Genomic DNA, 21,184 nt, shown 5'->3' with positions numbered 1-21,184 from the left:
CATGAAGGTGGGGAAAAGTTTATAACTCACAAATATGTAGTAAAACAATGTTAAAAAAAAAAAACACACACACACACACATAGGGAATAGTCAGAAGCTAAAAACAGAAGCCCAGCCGGACTGTGGTTACACTAATAGTTGAGGAAGGAGAATGGGATTAGGAAGGATCCACAGGACACACAGAAAATCCAAAGGGAATATCATTTTTTTTAGTAAAACAGTGTTTATCATTCTTCATCTCAGGCATATTATCTATTATTTTGTGTCTCCTAATATTTAATAAGAAATTAATAAAAATAATATTATTTGTAAATAAAATAAAGGACATAAGACACGAAGAGGAATTTTCCAGAAGAGAAAATAAATTACCAACCAAAAGAGAAAAATTTTTAAACTCTATTGATCATTAGGGAAATACAAAATAAGACCTTAATAAGAAGGCATTTCAAATCCACCAAAGTAACAACAATTGGGAAGTTGGGTTATTTCTTCAATTTTGAGACTGTAGTATAACAGGAAACTCACATCCTGCTGATGGGAAGGTGTGTAGGTACAAAGACTTTGGGAATGAGTTGGGGATTTCTTAGATTTCTTTAAAATGTAGCAGCTTTTGAAACAACCATTTCAGTTTTAGTATAAAATCTAGATAAAGTCTTATACATATGCACTCAGAGACCAGGAGACATGGATGGCAGTGTTTGCAGTAGCATTGCTTAAAACAGTTAAGTGAAACAGTTGAAACATTTGGTTTGAAAATGGATACCAAGCACGGTATATTTAGAATAGAATAGAACACCAAATAGTAAAATATTGACAAACTACCTCAACGGTGTTACAATTGAAAAATCTTAATAAGTTTGAACAAAAGAAAAAGTACCTAAATACACATCTTGGATAATTCTACAAATTTAAATGTCAAGAACAGGTACAACTATTCACTCACATACATCAATATACACTTAGGGAAACACACAGAGGTATAAAACTGTAAAGGTAAGAGATTAAGTAACGAAAATTTCAGAATTGTGACTAACTTTGAGTGGAAGGCAAGGAGTTACGATCAAGGAAAACTTACAATGGGTTTCTCTGAGTAACAGGAAATCATCATTTCATAACCTAGGTGATCTGTAAAAAATTGTAAATTATTTTTTGACTGTACTTGTGAATGTATAGCTCTCCATACCTGTTTCATGTTTTCATCTTAAGAACATGTTCAACTTATTGACTAAGTTGCTCTGTAGCTTATTGACTAAATATACAACATGATTAAAAAGTTAAGAAACTACACAAGTTGAATTTAAAAAAGAAATATTAGTATTTTTTGGTGCATAATAAAGTCTTATTACAGTGCTTTGCAGTTTACAAACCACATCTACAGCCATTGATCTTTCTTTCATGTGATCATCTTTATCATCTCAGACAGACATAGAACAAAAATCAGCATCACCATTTTACAGATAAGAAGACAATCCAAGAGTTTAATGAAGTCATTTTCATATTATTCTATTGTTTTATAATGGTTATCTCAACCTAATGGAATGTGCGTAAGTAACCAATTTTGCATTCTTTTGATTAATCCTCTTGATCTTAATGTATTAACTTTCTAGTACATTGCTGGATTCAGTTTGCTCATTTATTAAAAAGGATTTGGCTGCCCTGTTCATTAAGATGGGCAAAATGCATGCAGTTTTTCTCTAATTATATTTATGCTATTGATTTCTGTCTTAATTGTATTGTGGTCAAAAAATACTATCCAAAAATCCATCAAGGTTTTGAAATTAGCTGCCTAACACTAAATTTGGCCAGTCTTTACTATGTTTAATGTAAGCTTGAATGGAATGCATAATTTTTAATTCTAGTGTAATAGTCTATGTAAATGGATCATATAAAATTTAATTTTTTTAATTGTACTTTTCAAATCTGTTACTTTACTGAATTTCTCTCTGCTTGATGTATAAATTATTAAAATAGTCATGTTAAAAATTTTGCACTATAGGCTTGGCGCCTGTGGCTCAAGTGGCTAAGGCACCAGCCACATACACCTAAGGTGGCGGGTTCGAATCCAGCCCAGACCCGCCAAACAACAATAATGGCTGCAATCAAAAAAAAAAGAAAATAGCTGGGCATTGTGGTGGGCACCTGTGGGCCCAGCTACTTGGGAGGCTGGGGCAGGAGACTCGCTTGAGCCCAGGAGTTGGAGGTTGCTGTGAGCTGTGAAGCCACGGCACTCTACCCAGGGCATAGCTTGAGGCTTTGTCTCAAAAAAAAAAAAAAAAAAAAAAACTTGCACTATAATGCTAGGTTTTTAAACTTCTCCGTATAGTTTATTAATGGTTGTGTATTTGGAATCTGTGTTATTAGATGTTCATAAAAATTTAGAATTATTGTATTTTCCTGATTTATTGAGAATTGCATCATCCTGTAATGATCCACTATGCCAATGGTAACTTTTTTTCTTTTTTTTTTTTTTGAGACAGCCTCAAGTTGTCCCCCTGGGTAGAGTACTCTGGAATCACAGCTCACAGCAACCTCCAACTCCTGGGCTCAAGCGAGTCCCCTGCCTCAGCCTCCCAAGTAGCTGGGACCACAGGCACCTGCCACAATGCCAGACTATCTTTTGGTTGCAGCCATCATTGTTGTTTGGTGGGCCCGGGCTAGATTCAAACCCGCCACCTTAGGTGTATGTGGCTGGCACCTTCGCCACTTGAGCCACAGGCACGGAGCCAATTTTTATTCTTTATAGTCTGTATTGGTAGTCATTATCTAGGCTATTCAAGCTTAATTTTGATTAGTATCGGTGTTGTGTATATATATTTTCTATTTAATTATTATTATTATTATTATTATTATTGCAGTTTTTGGCCAAGGCTGGGTTTCAATCCACCACCTCCAGCATATGGGGCCTGTACCCTACTCCTTTGAGCCACAGGCGCTGCCCAATTTTTTTCATCTCATTGTCTTCTTAGAGAAGATAGTTAGGTGTTTTGGTTAGGAATGTAGAGAACTTAGAACTTAGAACACAGTCTGACAAGTATTAAGTGTTCAATAAGTGTTAAGATACAGCATGCATAGAGAGTAACAGCTCAGTATCTAAAATCACAGGCCCTGGGTTTGAAATCTGATTGAAACCTATGAGCCAGGTGATAACTTTTCTGTTCTCGTTACCCTCGTCTCTAAGATACACTAGCACTACTTCTGCACAGGTGCTGTGTGGAATGAGTGAATACATATGTCTTTAGAAAAGTATATACTTTGGGGCATGTTTTTAAAATATAGTATACCTCTGGGTATACTGATACTTGCTTTTCTTAAGTGTTGTAACAGAACATTTTTTGCTCTGTTTCAATAATCTATTGATGTGAAACAAACCATGTTGAAATCTAGTGGCTTAAAACAACCATTTTACCATCATCTTTTATGATTCTCTGGGTTGGACACACTAGGCCAGGGCTCCCCCAGTAACTGTACTTGCTTCCTGAGGGTCGACTGTAACTGCCAGGTGTGGCTGTCCTCCTCAAAGGGCATGGTGCCACTGAGCAGGATGTAGACAATGACACCCAGTGCCCTTAACGTCCCCTGAGTTGGTGAAGGGCTTGTGGACTATGACTTCAGGGGCAATGTAGTCGGGTGTGCCACGAGTGGTCTTCATCAAGGAGTCATCACTCTTCTTGGGAGCACTGGCCAGGCCAAAGTCGGTAATAATGATTTTGGGGTTGGTGCCTGGGAGATAGTAGAGCAGAGTCTTGGGCTTGAGGTCTGGGTGTGTGATGCAGGACATCATGGCACCATCTGCAGGACTCGTGGCATCATGCTCAGCCAGGAACCCTTGGCAGTGATATAATGGAAGAGCTCTCCGCCCGGGCCAGCTCCATCACCATGTACCCACGATCCTCAATCTCAAACACCTCCACCAACTGACTGATGTTGGCATCACATCCCTGGTGAAACACGCCCACCTTGGAGTCACTTCCTGCTGGTTCCCGGAACATGGTCTGGATCACGTTGAGGGCAAATGGCTGCCGGGTGGCCAGAGCTCCACTTGGACCACTCGGCTGAAGCTGCATGAGCCAATCAGGGCCTTGATGTCATACTTAGCTGTCACACGTGAGGCAAACTTGGCTCTGTACTTAGACACCTTGGCTCTTCATGGTGGTTCTGGGGGAGACTCTGTGTGGCCAGTAGTGGGGACACTGGGGCAGGGGTGTGCATACTGACTGGCTGCTGGGAACCCAGCTTTGAGAGGGCAGCGCTGGCCACCTCTGTGATAAAGTGCTTGTAAACGTCACTCTTGATGCCCCACAGGGGCTCCACCTTCTTAAGGAAGGATCCAGCTGGACATCCCTGGGTGACTGGCAAAGGACTTCGCTTGTCCCACAGCCCATCACGGACTCAAGGGCATCCTCTCTGGAGAGACTGGCAGGACCTGCTCTGCCGCAGTCTACACCTTGCGCAGGCGGTGAGCTCTTCGGCAGCTCATTGGTGCCACCAACAGTCTCCAGGCAGCGGCCACTGCGGGACCGCAGCTATTCCTCGGGCATCGGCGTTGTAGAGTCATCATGACGTTGATTTTGTACAACCACTGGGCTGGAGCACCAGGACGGCTCACTCATCTGCTGTCACGTAGCAGTTCTCTGGGACTTCCCACCAGAGAAAGTGGCCACGCTGGGCTTCTCCGCGAGGTTACTGAGCTGTTTACATCTGTAACTGAGCTCTGCACAGGAGCGTTCCAGTTGTGAATGTTCTAATTAGCCGAGGAAGTGAAAGTTTACAGTCCTCTTAAAGGCTTAACTTGGACCTTGCTAAGTATCTTCTTTGCTGTGTTCTGTTGCTTGAGCAGCCTCAGAGCCAGCCTGAATTCAGTAAGACTGGAAATACATGCTGCTTTTGCAGTAGAGAGTAATGAAGGCATGTGGAAACTTTTAGTCTATCACAAACCTGTTTATATTTACAGTGATTTTCGTATATCTGGATTAATTCACATTAAATTTTCATGTGATATTTTTATGTCTTACTATCTTTTTTTTTTTTGAGACAGAGCCTCAAGCTGTCGCCCTTGTGGCTGCCCTTGTGGCCTTGTGAGTGCCGTGGAGTCCCAGCTCACAGCAATCTCTAACTCGTGGGCTTAAGTGATTCTCCTGCCTCAGTCTCCCAAGTAGCTGGGACTACAGGCACCCGCCACAAGGCTCACCTATTTTTTGGTTGTAGGCAGGCTTGGGCTGGATTCAAACCCAGCCAACTCTGGTGTATGTGGCTGGCACCTTAGCTGCTAGAGCTACAGGCACCGAGCCATGTCTTACTATCTTTTGTTTTTTGCTACTGTCTCTCTTGTCTTCCTTGAAATGCTTACTTTCTATTTTAGAAGTTATACTCTATGCCTGTTATCTTAGAGATTACTTCAGTATTTTCCACACATGTACTAAATTTAGCAAATCTAAAACCAATCTTTGTAAATATATTAAATATCCCAGGACATTGTGAATCTCAGAATTTGGGTTCTAGCCTGATTACTCCCCAGATTAAACAATATAACTGTTGGTGACATACGAGTAACAATTGCTTTAGATATAACCAATTATTTACCATTATATTTGTCCTTTCTGTTTTAATTTACTTCATTGTGTTTAGGTATGGATTTCATTTTGTATGTCTTACTTGGGACTGGAATATATAGACTAATGTTTTTCATCAAAGGAAAGTAATTAGCCATTATTTCTTTAAATAATGCCTCTTTCCTGTTCTTCATTCATCTTCTGACATTCTGATCATACTACGAGATCTCCTCACGCTAATTCCTATTAGCTCTTACCCTGTTATATTTTCATCTTATCTTTTCCTCTCTGTGTATTCTACATCCTGTCTTTCGATCTATCTTTGAGTTCACTAATTTTTCTTCAATGGTAGCTGAAAAAAAAAATATCTGAAGAGTTATTTAAACTGTTTATTGTTTTTTTTTCTAGTTTTCACTTAGAGTGGCTTGTTGTTTTGTATTATATTTTGTGATTCTTAACTATTGAGCTGTTTATCTACCAGGAATATTTCAGGGTGAGGTTGAAGTTAAGTTCCTGCTGATAAGAATTGCATTTGCCTCTGCCAGTTCCTTATGGGAAAGAGTAATTCAAAATAGGGACCCTTTAAATTATCTTTTAGTAGTTTCTTAATCCATTCTAGTAGCTGGATTCAGACCTCAGTTCTGCTGGAGGGTTGCCTATGATTCTAACTTCTCAGGGGAGACTTTGTTCTCAGGGTAGCAATGTGGCTTAGTTCTTACTGACCATTATACTTTGCTTATATCTATTTGGGGTTTTATCTAATTGTGTGTGCTTCTTATAATATGCTACCCTTTTTTTGGCATTTGGCTTTATTCCCTTCTATATACACCCTAAACATTTGTATGAATAAAACCTCAGTTCTCCAGGATACAGCAGATATATTTAGAGTGGAAGAAAACTTTGGGACTTGCCGCTTTTCCAAGAATATTTATCACATAAGGAAATACATAAATATCTTTACTATGTGATCCAGCATTTTAGTTGTTATCCTTTGAGAGACTTCTGTATGTCTCTTTATCACACAGCAAATTAGGACTGAATGTTGCATTGTGCAATTGATTTAAGGGGTCATAAAAAATATGTGAAGTAATAGAATCATGTAGAATAAAATGGTGTAGAATAGAAAATATTAGAGTGCCTTACACATAATAATAGTAGTATTGTTTTGTGGACAAAGTATTGCCTCCCTTTTCATCCCTTTCCTCTTGTCCCAGCCAGTCCTTCTGTCTCTGTTTTATTCATACTTAAAAGGCTTTTAAAACCTATTTGATGTACTTGATAAATTTAAAAATTCATTTAAGATATTTAATCTGTCATTGAACAGTTCATATATATATAATATTATAACAGGACTCTTTTATAGTCTTCCTTATTTTCATGGCCTTCGAATGTATTTATTTAAGCACCATACACCTTACTTGACAAAATCACAATTCTCTGAGTTCCTATAAAATATTCATAAGGATTTTTTTTTCATGACATTAGAGATATTGTTATGGACTCAAATGCATTACTTTACAGATGTCATTTCCTTTAGGAAAAATAACAGGATTACAATAATCACGGAATGTATTTTCTACAGCAATGTCCGAGAAGCCTTCATGAACACTGGCTTTATGACTGAGGCTATTTCAAAAGAGCCGCATCAGACTCACAGGCAAGGAAATGATAACAATCATAGGCAAAAAGCCCAGTGTGAAACACCAATTCCATCGTTTCTCTGGCTCCCCGCAAAGGAAATTTCTTTGCAGATCCCGTCAGCTCATCTCTCTCAGACTTTGCTACTATTCCTGAGCAGAAGCTACCAAAGACAGCTGGAAGGCGGCTCAGGGCTTCCCCTCTGGAAGGTGTTACAGCCTCTCCGACCAACCGCACAGTGCATCTTGTGACTGGAAGACATGGGCTGCCTTTCCCTGGAGTGCATCTATTCCCGGTAGCCACCCACATCCTCATGAATATTTACACTCTGGCTCTGACACCCCAGCCTGATCCATGTCCCACCCCTGGAAACTATGCATAAGGGATCATCACTAGCGGCTGCTCCCCTCTCCCCTCCACAAACAAACACAGGGTGCCTGTCTGATTTATTTCTTTCTAGAATGTATGCCAGGGAGGGAAAGCACAGCAGACTGCCTCGCTCAGCAATTCGCTGGGATTTTACAATCACGCTTTATTAGTTTTTCCTCACAGAATCCCATGACATTGACCTAGCTGACTTTCGTAACAGACAAAGCAGATTTCTCAGATATTATGGCTTAATGTGGTGAAAAATGAAATTTAAAACGGTTAAGTTGAAATGTCTCATTTCTAACTATACCAGTAACTACCTGAGGGGGGTAGGGGGCAACACTGTTCTCCAATCTATGTATTAATTTTCTCGGTAAAATGGGAATAAACTCACTTGAATTCCTTTGTCACACTATTATGAGGATTATGGGAAAATATTATCGTATATAGAAAAATAAGTTAGAAGCTCTAGAAAGTGGTAAAGAGTTAAAAGACAAGCCTTAAGAGTTGTGCAAACAACAACGCCTTTGCCTTTTGAGCTTAGGTGTCCTCACTTGCAATGTGGGAAAAATAATATTCCTGCATATAAGCGTTGGCTTTAGAATTAAATTGGGTTAATATGTATATACTACTTGAAAGAGGGTCTATGTATAATCAGCTGTCAGAAACTTAGTTCTTATTAGAAAATATGCAAACATTCAGCATTCTAATTGTTTCTAGACCTCCAATCAGTTAATAAAGATGGAAGCTTCTAGATGACAAAGATGTTTCTATACAGAGCACAGAACATTTTGACAGTGGGAACAGGAAAGCTCCCAAGCTTAAAATGGAACCTTAAGCCTAAAGGATAAGATGTGCCCCATATTTCTTTCCACTCCTCAGTAAACTGTTATTTTTGTTCTTCTCTCAGGAAAGCCCTCTGTGATCAATGTTTGATGATCTGTCTGCGGGGTTGCCTGTAACCTTGCAACTTGCATTCTTTTTAAGGTTTTTGTTTTTTTTTAAACAAGGTAACTTACTGAGTCCTGTCATATTTCATGGTTCCTTCCAGGAACCTGTTCCCTAGATTATTGCCAGGTGGCATCATCCTCTTTTCCAGAACTTCTGAATTATGTCCACTTAATGATATAATAATTTTGAGGAATAGAGTAGACACAGACACTAACTTCAATTATGATGATTCAGGATGACTTTGGTTGTGAACCTATTCACCCAAACCACAGCACTGTCATTTTATTTTTTTCCTGTTTGACACATTAAGTTTTGAGATGCACTACATATGGGGTTTAGGCTTTATGTATTTTCTCCAAAATTCTACACCTCGTAAAGTGACTTGGAGAGAGGCGGCATGGATGTGACTTTCAGCTCTATTCTACTCAAATAATCAACTCTACTTCTGTCTTTTTTTTTTGTTTTGGTAGAGACAGAGTCTCACTTTGTTGCCCGTGGTAGAGTGTTGTGGTATCACACAGCTCACAGCAACTTCCAACTCCTGGGCTTAAGCAATTTTCTTGCCTCAGCCTCCCAAGTAGCTGGGACTACAGGCACCTGCCACAACACCCACCTCAAAAAAAGAATGGGCATAAAAAGACCTTGCCATTTACATGATTTCACCTTTTTATCTAAATATCAACCATTTTTACATTGTTGTTGCTATTATTATTATTTTTTGGACACAGAGTCTCACTTTGTTGCCCTTGATAGAGTGCAGTGCCATCACAGCTCACAGCAACCTCAAACTTTTAGGCTTAAGCCATTTTTTTGCCTCAGCCTCCCAAGTAGCTGGGACTACAGGTGCCCCCCACAGTACCCGGCTATTTTTTTGTTGCAGTTGTCATTGTTTAGCAGGTCCAGGCCAGGTTCAAACCCACCAGCCTCAGTGTATGTGGCTGGCTCTCTAACCACTGAGCTCTGAGTGCCAATCCTAAATATCAATTATTTATATAACATCAGAGCTACACAAAACCTTATCAGTTACTCAACTTCCTTAGCAAATAAAAAACATTTATTAATTTCCTACTACATAATGGGAAGTGTGGTTGGATATTGGGATATGGTCATGAACAAGACAGGGGGAGTTCTATTTTCCATGATGCTTGTATTTTGTGAGAGTTCAGTGACACTAAAGAGATTTTTAAAATAAATAATTACATGAATTCTTAATCATGAAGAAATAATTAAAGTAGGATGAAACATCTTCTGTAATAAAAGATATTTGAACTCAAACCAAAATAATGAGAAGATGGCAGCCATGTTTCCAACTAGGGAAGAGTCTTCAAAGCAAAAAGAAAAGTGCATGAGCTCTGGGATGAGCATAAGCTTAGGACATTCAAGAAATGGAAAAGCGAGCACTCAGGCGGGAGTGTGGTGAGCAGATAGCAGCATGGTGGTGACAGAGGAGGGCCTTGTCATACCTGGTAACTAAACATGGTTGTGTTGATTACTGAGGTGGCAAATGCTTCCAGAGAGTAGATTCTGGTGGTACTTACGTGGGTAAGATTGGGAAAATGATATTTCTTTTACCACCTGAGGGAACAGAGCCTTGATAAAGGAGATGATTTACCATAACATTCTTCATACAAGTTAAACAGGTATGGAAATGAGGCCACCCCACTTTTAGTTCTTTTCTTTTCCCAGCACAATCCTAATTACGAGTAACCTAGATTTAGTTAAGTTTCCACAATCTATCCATTCATTGTACTTCTCGGCCCTTGTTTGCTGTTGTGTCTTATTGGGAGGGAGGATACTTATGTTTAGAAATGCAGAAAATAAATGATCGGGCTAAAATCTGCTCTGACAATTTAGACTTTTCAGTGGTTTTCATTATGTAACATTCCCTTTCCACATTATAGGGTATTTAGTAATAAATAAGCAGCAATATTTTTTCTCATATACATAGGGAAAGGCTTATCTCCGTCTCTGTCCCTTTGGGAAGAACACGAATCTATCAACTGCATTCTGAGTGTTATCCACACTTGAGCCAAAGTTATATGGAGGAAATAATTACACGTTCGCCTGACTAAAATAATTCAATAGTTTAAAAATAATCTCTTTCACTGGCTGAGGCTGAGCTGTGGTAAATCAGAGGCCCTTATTCTAAAAATACATATACAATGTGGGAAATACAGGCTCTTTTAAAATGTCCTCTTAAAAACAATTAAGAGGCTATTAGCTCTTGCACACAAAAATAATGCAACTATTCATCTTCATGCTTAAGTCCCGACAGATGAAAAACTACTGAAGCCACAGGGATGGTTGTCTAAAAAGAAAAGGAAAAAACCTTTCCTCCTGCATTTTAATAAGTTATTCTGATAATTGATGCAGAATAATGTTGTTTTTCTTATCTCTCCCAACTATTTTAGAACTGTAAGAGATGAAAAGTAAAACTTAGAACTCTGACTTTAGAACTCACTTAACATGGAATCAGTCATATCACGCTGGCAGTTTTACAAATGAGGCAACTCATATCCAGAAATGAGGGAGACACCCAAGGTCATGTAGCAAGCTGGCTCAGCATAAGGATCAGCTCTAATCCTAAGGCTCATTTCCTGTGATTCCTCCCTTTTCTTAGAACGTTTTCATGTTTCTACGGCATCATAATACCATAGTTCGTATTTCAGTAAAAGATGAGATACCCATTCATGAAAACAAATGCTAGCAACAATACAGAGATTAGTCATTCTATCTCTGATAAATTTTACCCCCGAGATATCAAGAACATTAGGATTTTTCCATGAAAAATAGTGAAGAAAACCCACGACACCTCACTCCCATTAGAATTTATCCTGACTAGAGAGACCGTTGCATGCCTGCCTTTGCCCTGAGACTTCCCAGGGTCCAGCTCTACTTATGGCTGTAGTTTTACGACGGCTATGCCGAATTGTCAGATGTTGCCTGATGCTGAAGCCTGAAAAGGGGATTTTTTTTTTTCTTTGGAAAAATATTCTCAAAGACATAAGCTTTGAGCCAAAAAATAATCAACCCATCAACCATATGAACAAACACAGCATTTCAAGAGTAAAATGAGCATGAGTGCAGATAAACGGAATGTTGGCGTTTCATAATTCCCTTTGGGTGTCATGAATTTGATAGGAAGGTCATGAATCAAGTTTTCTTATAACAAGTGCTTTTCTTTTTCCTGTCGGATTCTTCTTTTTTTAAATTAAAATCATCTGTTGCCAGACAGAGAAAAAAAATCTGCTAATTAAACTGACAACTGATAGTTTGTAGTATGTTCCACAAGACAACAGTTCATCGTACTTAGAGTTTCGTAAGTGTACAAAATTCCTTCATGTAGTCACTGTATTTGGTTATTTTAACAGTCCTGTGAGGCACGTAAAGCCGGTATTATTGTCTCTGTCGTAGGAGAGGACACTAACTCAGAGAATGACAATGTGACCTGCCGTGAGTCAGTGGAGAAGCTGAGACTTTGGGGTTGAACTTGTTCCTCTGATCATTTCACTCTGGCCTCTAGGAGTCTGGAAGGATCTAAGAGAAACCTTAAACTATCCGAGTCCTACTGTTGTTAGATCTCCATTCCCAATGCAAGGGGATTTTCTTCACAAAGTAGCGAAGTATAAATAAAATAGTGGTAGATAAGGAAATCTTTGTTCCAGTTCCAGTTTAACTGGGAAGAATCACCAAACTCCGGAGGTTACTGACCCGTTAAATGATTGACATCCACCAGTAAATTTCTGGTAACTCTAAGAGGGCTATGTCAGTTCTCACAAACGTTTTGGTTTGGAAAAAAGGTAATAGATTTCGAACATGGTAGAGCATAATAGACAGCTCAGATTAAACCCCTCATCAGGTCAGTGAATGCTACTCACTTTTATGAAGGTACTATCTAGGTTTTACAATAGGGAACATAATTTCTACCCAGGAGAAGGTGGAGTTGTGAGAGCTGAGCAGACTATAGCCAGAGGGATTTTCCTTCTAAAGTGCTTATGGGGGGGGGGGCACAATATTTCTTTGCTCCATTACAAGTTCACTATTGGTGTACCTCCTGGATTGATGACCTATACAGAGATTTTCCCTGCATTTTTCCCACTTTGCTAAAAATAGTAATAAATTAACTCAGTCCTATTCTTCTTCTGGTTATGTTGATTAAAAAGCTTATTTGATGGGCTCGGTGCCTGTGGCTCAGTGAGTAGGGCAACAGCCACATACACCGAAGCTGGCGGGTTCGAGCCTGGCCCAGACCTCCTAAACAACAAGGACAACCGCAACCAAAAAATAGCCAGGTGTTGTGGCAGGCATCTGTTGTTCCAGCTATTTGGGAGGCTGAGACAAGAGAATCACTTAAGCCCAAGAGTTTGAGGTTGCTATGAGCTGTGATGCCACAGCACTCTACCAAAGGTGACACAGTGAGATTCTGTCTCAAAAAAAAAAAAAAAAGCTTATTTGATTATATCCTTTGTAAAAAAACATTTGGACTCATGTCTAACTCTGCCTATGAAGGTAATAAATTGGAACATTGGCTCACCCAAGACAAAATACAGGTATCTATATTGTCTGAAAGTGTCACACTACATTTATTCTATTACTTTCAGCCTAATTTATTTTGGTTTTTGAAAACTATTCATATTAAGCAAGCCAAATGAAGACAGTAGTACCAAGTAAAATGAACAAATCATTAAACTGAGAAAGAATCAGAATTAGCATAGTGTAGTCTTGGCTGGGTGTAATGGATTACACCCGTAATCCTAGCACTCTTGGGAAGCAGAGGTGGGAGGATTGTGTGAGCTCAGGAGATAAAGGCCAGCCTGAGCAAGAGTACCTGTCTTTACTAAAAACAAAAAAAGTCAGCAGAGCATGGTGGCGGGCACCTGTAGTCTCAGCTACTCAGGAGGCTGAGTCAGGAGACTTGCTTGAGCCCAAGAGTTTAAGGTTGCGGTGAGCTATGGACACCACCACACTCTACCATGGGCAACAAAGTGAGACTCTGTCTCAAAAAAAAAAAAGATTTAGGAAAATGAGCAGGAATCCAGTAGTCAATGCCTACAGAATCTAATATGAGAGCTACTTTCTGTATCTTGCAGTTGATGAACCAAAGAAGAATATCTCCTTGTATGTCTCAAGCTGTACAACTAATTAGAAATTTAGATTTTATATTCACCCCCCACACAAGCTACCTCAACGATAAGGGCCAAGCTTGATTCAAAGAGAAACAAGCACAATTCAAGCCCAGTGCCTATTTGGCTCCTGGGCAGCCAGCCAAGCAAGCCCCCTCTTCACTGCGGCTCTGAAGCATGATAAAGAAGTAGCTGCCCCAGGTGGTGGAGCAGCAAGATGCCTTCACACTGTAGGAGAATCTCATCAAGGAAAATCAGCGTGGTGAGAAATATTACTGAAGTGATTTGGAGTGATGGTGTTTCAGAAGGGAATTACCAAATAGAATTTAAAAGATCACCTAATGTGACAGCTGCGATGAAGAGAGATTCTTTCCTCTAACAAAATCCCCTTCTCCTTTATTTAGTCCTTTATTCCCTTGTTTGTGATTTAGAACATCAGCCTAGTTCCTTATGCTCTAGTTAAACGAAGTACGAGGCTACATTAAATTACATTTTACCCTTTTCATGCAAACTTTGCTGAATAGATCAAGTTCATTTGGGGGGGTCTTGATATTTTGGTCATAAAAATAAAAACTATACAGTTTTTAACTTAGAGCTCTATTAATTAAAGGATTTGTAAGACCAAGTCCATATTTTTGCATGGAAACAATGCAATGCCTATGACACGGCCTTTATTTGTGCATAAAAGTTTTCTAATCATCCTAACCAACACAACCATTCCTATACCAATAGGATTTTCATGTTTGTATAGACCTAGAAAAGGAAAATTTTAACGAATTACAATATCTGACAATTCAGTTTATTAACTTGTCCTAAAAAAAGTGCTACCAACCTCATTGCTGAATATCACTACGGTTGCCTTTGATGTACTGCCCGGGCAAAACTATACACCAACGCCAGTGCCTAGTCCACCCTTCAAAGCCATTCTGGAATTCTTTTTCTGGAACGATCATCAGAGCTGTCATTGTACAAGGTCACGACAATTAAGTTCATGAACTTGCCATGTCAGGCTTATATTGGCAGCAGCGTATAAACAACTTGGTAAGGTTTCATAAAAGCTATGTCATGTCGACATGTGGCCCTGTCTTGCTGAGTGGTGTTCGTTCTTGTTGTTCCGTGTTTTTGTGTGAGATACGACAACAGCTCATCAGAGCTGACAGTCCAGGAAGAGTTCCAAAATTGCTTTGAAAGATGGACTCGGCTGGACTTGGTGCACAGCTTCCCCAGGGGAGTACGTTCAAGGTGACCACGGCGATACTCAGCAGTGTGGTATCTGGCACTTTGTCTAGGATGAGTTTGCAAACTTACTTGTCTGATCTTGTATAATTCAAAATATTTTCTTAATAGTAAAATAAATGAATGTAATTAATGACGATATTTTATAGCAATTTCATTACTTATAGAATGGTCTGTCATTGATAGGAAAGGAATACAGAATGGAATATGACAGTTAAAATATCAGCTGAGAATTTACAGTCATCTGTAAAGAGTATGCTTTTCACTTTCATGAGAACATGAGTCAGTGAGGAGAGGATTACACTATAACATATCAGAGCCCTTCTTAATATTATCTAGTCCTGGGACTGAAAGTGGGCTTGTTTCATCACCCATAATATTCAATATCTAAAAGTGGATCCTTTCAGAGTGTCATTTTCTAAAATAAGTTTCAATTGTTTCTAATACGATCTCTTAAAATTTCAGGTATTTTACTTAGGAGCAGAAGCTGCTTTGGGATGCGGATTATCCATTCTCTGCCCTCTGCCTGAATATTTTGGCCTCCCACCAAAGTACTGCGTCTCCCCAAATTCATTCACAGAACATATTTAGGCATATATGTGTATTGAAATATTACTCTGCCATTTCTAAAATTCTGTGGGGAGTGACGATTATTTTGAATTAACCGTCTCTTTATCCATTGGTATTGCTGAGTGCATTGCTTCAGTTACTATCTGAGACTGATTAAAGTAGGAACATAGCTTCCCAGCCTATTTTTTAATAGACGATCTTTGGGAGCACAATCCATTAATATTTCAAAGTGGCATTTTGAGCTCCATGGTGATTTTAAGAGAGAGATGTTCGTGAGTTGAAGGGTTTTCACTGTGTTGGGAGCTGCCAATTTTACCAGATGCCTGAGCTGGCTCTGGTTAGAAGTGCTGTAACTAGAGGCATGGTGTGGGGACAGTCTGCTTGCCCTCTGAGGAGCGATCTTTCTTTATCAAGGCCAGAGTTTAATTTTTCAAGCAGAAAAATTGGCAGTTGATCTATAGGCTCCATCAAAGGCTATCAACTTTAGGAAACTGATATGCATTAATTAAAGTTATTCAAAATTTATCAAAACCAAATATATGTGGTGAAATTAACTTTCCAGTTACTGGAAGATTTTATTTTAATATCAAATTGATATGAGGGTACAAATGTTTGGGCTATATTGTTTTCACTTCCAAGGTAAAGTTCAAGTTGTAGTTGAACCCAAGGTGCTGTATACCCCAACCTTGCGCATGTTAGGTGAGAACTTGCCAATCTTCATCCCCCTTCCCTTTTTTTTCCCCTTCCTCCTTCCTCTTGCTAGAATATAGTTGTTGTTGTTGTTTTTTTTTCCATGTGGGCATGTACTTGTCTGTGTATTGGTTTCATATTAGCATTGAGTACACCGGATACTTGCTCTTCCAGTCTTGTGATACTTTACTAAGAAGAATGAGTTTCAGGTCCATACAGGCAAATACAAAAGATACAAAGTATCCACCCTTTTATAGGCTTTGGTATTTAAGGTACCTACAAGACAAAATTACTCATCATAATGATAGCTTTTTGAGAAGTGATCACAGTATTTATTTTTATTTTATTTTATTTATTCATTTATCTATCTATCTATTTATTTGTTTTTTGAGACAGAGTCCCATTCTGTCACCCTTAGAAGAGTGCTCTGGTGTCACAGCTCACAGCAACCTCAAATTCTTGGGTTTAAGTGATTCCCTTGCCTCAGCCTCCCAAGTAGTGGAATTACAGATGCCCACCAATGCCTAGCTATTTTTATTTTTATTTTTTACAGTTGTCATTGTTGTTTAGTTGGCCCAGGCCAGGTTTGAACCTGTCAGCCTGGGTGTATGTGGCCAGCGCCCTACCCACTGAGCTACAGGTGCCGCCTGATCACAGTGTTTAAATGACATGAAAATAGTTCTTACAGATTTGATAGATAGAGAAGAATCTAATTTGTTCCATTACAGGTACTTTCTCTTTTTTTTTTTTTTTTTTTTTTGAGACAGACTCTCACTCTGTCACCCTTCATAGAGTGCTATGGTGTCACAGCTCACAGCAACCTCAAAGTCTTGGGCTTAATGATTCTCTTGCCTCAACCTCCCAAGTAGTTGGGACTACAGGCATCCACCACAATGCCCAGCCATTTTTTGGTTGCAATTGTCATTGTGGTTTAGCAGGCCTGGGCTGGGCTGGAACCTGCCACCTTCAGTGTATGTGGCCAGCACCCTACTCACTGAGCTATGGGTACCCAGCCCATTACAGGCACTTTCTTTATGTACACACAATTTATTATGTGCATTTCTACATATCTTGTTTTTATTAAAAATGATTTGACATAGCTTAACATATGTGACATCAATAAGGTAAAATTTTGAGTACCTTTTGCTAGTGCCTAGAGTTATTGTAACCTCTGGCAGGTATAAGTAAATAGAATTTGTGTGTGTATATGTTTGTGTGTGTGTGTCAATCCAGTTCAACAGAGGAGACATGTTGTTCCCTTTGTTTGCTTGTTTGACTGTAGGTCATAGTATGGGATCAAAGGCTAGACTAAAACCAATCTTCCAAGAGAATCTGATTTCTAGTCTTGCATAATTCAATTCCAGGTTGAATTGTTTGTTTCTCTAAATGGTTAGGGATTAAACTAGCACAAGTAATGTGGTATTTATGAAATATAGTTCTACAATCTAAGGGAATGAGATGTATATAATACTAAGGCAAGACAGAATAAGAACATTTATTTGTACATTTACATTGGGAAACAATTCAATTTAACACAGCTTCTGGGGTTTGCTATCAATATAATTCAATAAAGCACAGAATCTATGAAACAAGTTTAAAGATGAGATAAAACAACAATCTGAGAAAACAGACGGAGATGAAAAGGCAGCTGGCTGAGAGGCGGAAATAGAGAACCACATGAGATAAGAAACAGCGTGAAGAAACTGAAATTGCTATTACAAAGGGGCTTACTATCTGTGCTTTAAAATATCTGACTAGAAGAACCTAACTTCCTACTGAAAAGTTTGTGAAGAACTATTTCTACAATACTAAAAACAAAGATAGATTGACAACTAATTCTTAAATCTGGGAAAAAACAATTAAGAGATGCATTGACTGGGATTAAAAAAATTAAGCTTTCTGTTCCAACCTCCCTGAGGACCTTTGCATTGGTTGTTTCTTCTTCCCAAAATGTTTTTTCTTTCACTCTATTCACTTTTAGCAGATTGATGGAAGAATGAAATTAGACCATTATCTCTTGCCATAGACAAAAAACGAATCAAAAATGGATTAAAGACGTAAATATAAGACAGGAAATTATGAAACTATTTAAAGAAAACGAGGCAGAGCCGGTGGCTTAGTGAGTAGGCTGTCATATCTGAGGGTGGTGGGTTCAAACCCGTCCCCAGCTGAACTGCAACCAAAAAATAGCCGAGTGTTGTGGTGGGCGCCTGTAGTCCCAACTACTCAGGAGGCTGAGGCAGGAGAATCGCTTAAGCCCAGGAGTTGAAGCTCAGTGCTGTGAGCTGTGTGACACCACAGCACTCTACCAAGGGCAACAGAGTGAGACTCTGTCTCTACAAAAAAAAAATAAAAAATAAAGAAAACATCAGAGAATGCTTTAGGACACTGCTCTTGCAGAGAACTTCTTAAGTAATACCCCAAACCACAGATAACCAAACCCAAATTAAACAAATGGGATTACATCAAGCTAAAAAGCTTCTTCACAGCAAACAAAGCAATCAACAAAGTGAACGACAATACACAGAATGAGAGAATATTTGCAAACTACCCATCTGAAAAAGAATTAATAACTAGAATATATAAGGAACTCCAATAACTTCATAGGAAAAAATTAAATAATGCAGTTAAAAAGGACATGAATAGACATTTCACAGGAGCACATACAGATTACCAACAGGTACATGAAAAAATGCTCAACATCATTAGTAGTCAGAGAAATGCCAATTGAAAAGATAATGAAATACTATCTCACCACAGTTAAAGTATTCTTTGTCAAAAAGATAGGCAATAATGAATGCTGGTGAGGATGTGGAGAAAGGGCAATCCTCATGCACTTTGTGGGGGAATGTAAGTTTGTGCAACCACTGTGAAATACAGTGTGGAGGTTCCTCCAAAAAAGAAAGGCAGCACGTATGGCTCAAAGGAGTAGGGCGCCAGCCCCATATGCTGAAGGTGGTGGGTTCAAACCCAGCCCCAGCCGAAAACTGCAAAAAAAAAAAAAAAAAAAGAAAGAAAAGATGGCAAGCACCTGTAGTCCCAGCTACCTGAGAGGCTGAGGCAAGAGAATTGCATAAGCCTAAGACTTTGAAGTTGCTGTGAACTGTGATGCCATGGCCTTCTACCAAGGGTGACATAGTGAGACTCTGTCTAAAAGAAACAGAAAGAAAGAAGGAAAAAAGAAAAAGAAAGAGAAAAATAGAGCTACCATTTGTCTCACCAATTTCACTGCGAGGTAAACATCCAGAAGAAAAGAATTCAGTATACTGAAAAGATACCTGCTCTCCCATTTATATTGTTGCACTATTCACAATAGCGAAGATTTGGAATCAACTAAGTGTCCATCAGCAGATGAATGGATAAAAAAATGGTGGTACTCATCCACAATGGAATATACATAGCTGCAAAAAGAATGAAATTCTGCCATTTCAACATGGATGGAAATGCAGAACGTTATGTTAAGTGAAATAAATCAAAAGCAGAAAGATAAATTTCTCATGTTCTCACTCATATTGAGGAGCTAAATATTCAAAACAATTGATCTGAAAGAGACAGTAGAACGATGGTTACCAGAGGCTGAGAAGAGTAGCAAGGAGGATAGAGTGGGGATGGTTAATAGATGCATAATTATATTTAGATAGTGATTATACAGGACAAGGGGTATCCCAGCGAGCTCATGGAGCTGGGGGGCATGGATCGGCTGCCTCCACCTTGGCAGTGTTGGTGCTGTGGCAGCAAGCAGCAGAACCAGCAGGCTGGAGGGTGGGCAGGGGGCCCCCCATTTCCTAGGCCTGGGAAAAAAGGGATTGTAGCCATTCATTTGCAACCCAGACATGTTGATCCAGACATGTCCCAGACAGATGTCCCAACACGCTAAATGTAACTACCAAGGGCCAGACATGTCCCAGACAGATGTCCCAGACCGGCTAAATGTATCTACCAAGCCCTGCTAAATGTTACTACCAAGGGCCAGACATGCCCCAAACACAATGTTCCAGACATGTCCCAGACACCATGTCCCAGACAGGCTAAATGTAACTACCTAGCCCTGCTAAATGTAACTATCGAGGGCCCCATGCAACTGTATATACCCCTAGACAAAGAGCCTACAGACAGTCAGACAGAGAAGGAGAGAGAGCACTTTTCTCTCCTGACTCCAGTTTTCCCTCTGCCAGGAACTCTAGCACTTCTGTATTCTTTTCTGTAAATAAATCCTATCTTACCACTGATCTGTGGTCCACGGATTCATTCTTCGAATCACCGAGACCAAGAACCCACTGAAGAGCAAAATTCTGGTATCAATGATATAGAATAAAAAATATATGACAAGACTATAAAGTGACTGTAATCAACAGTAAGTTAGGGTATACTTTAAAATAACTGAAAGAATGGAATTAGAATTCTCCTAACATAAAGAAATGATAAATGCCTGAGGTGGTGAATACCCCAATCACCCTGATTTGAACAATTCACATTGTATGCCTGTATCAAAACATCATATGTGCCCTATAATGATATAGGGCTATTACACAACCAGAATAATTAGAGATTTTTAAAAAGTCATTTTGTTGACCTAAGATTTGACAATGCAGAATAATTCCTACAAGATTAAACAGTGGGAAAGATATCCATACCAACACAACTTCAGGCAAAAAATTTTCAGGGGCACTGATAATTCAAAATAGAACCTGGAACATACAAGTGTCTCTTCTGATTTGCAGCAGTATTAAAAAGTAGGAGAAAAATCATCAATTCTGAGGAAAATCATTACCATGTAAGATTTTTGCATGCTGCCAAGTAGCTCTTTGTGAATTAAATAGACATAGATACTTTTAAAACAAAATTTATGGCTCAGCATCTGTGGCTCAAGTGGCTAAGGCTCAGCCACATACACCCAAGGTGGCAGGTTCAAATCCAGCCTGGGCCCACCAAACAATGATGGCTGAGACCAAAAAATAGCAGGGCGTTGTGGTGGGTGCCTGTAGTCCCAGCTACTTGGGAGGCTGAGGCAGGAGACTTGCTTGAGCCAGGAGTTGGAGGTTGCTGTGAGCTGTGATG

At 39.3% G+C, this 21,184-nt stretch overlaps 2 pseudogenes; one reads left to right on the top strand and one right to left on the bottom strand.

The window, feature by feature from the left end:
- Positions 1-1,225: 1,225 nt before the first annotated feature.
- Positions 1,226-4,382, bottom strand: LOC100947672 (annotated as a pseudogene).
- Positions 4,383-12,323: 7,941 nt separating this feature from the next.
- LOC100947354 overlaps positions 12,324-21,184 on the top strand; it is an 11,861-nt pseudogene continuing 3,000 nt past the window's right edge.

Source organism: Otolemur garnettii, unplaced genomic scaffold, assembly GCF_000181295.1.
Source record: "Otolemur garnettii isolate 467f Iridium unplaced genomic scaffold, OtoGar3 scaffold00060, whole genome shotgun sequence".
NCBI classification, from domain to species: Eukaryota; Metazoa; Chordata; class Mammalia; order Primates; family Galagidae; genus Otolemur; species Otolemur garnettii.
The sequence above is the reverse complement of the archived record's forward strand: the minus strand, read 5'-3'. Positions and strand labels throughout refer to the sequence as shown.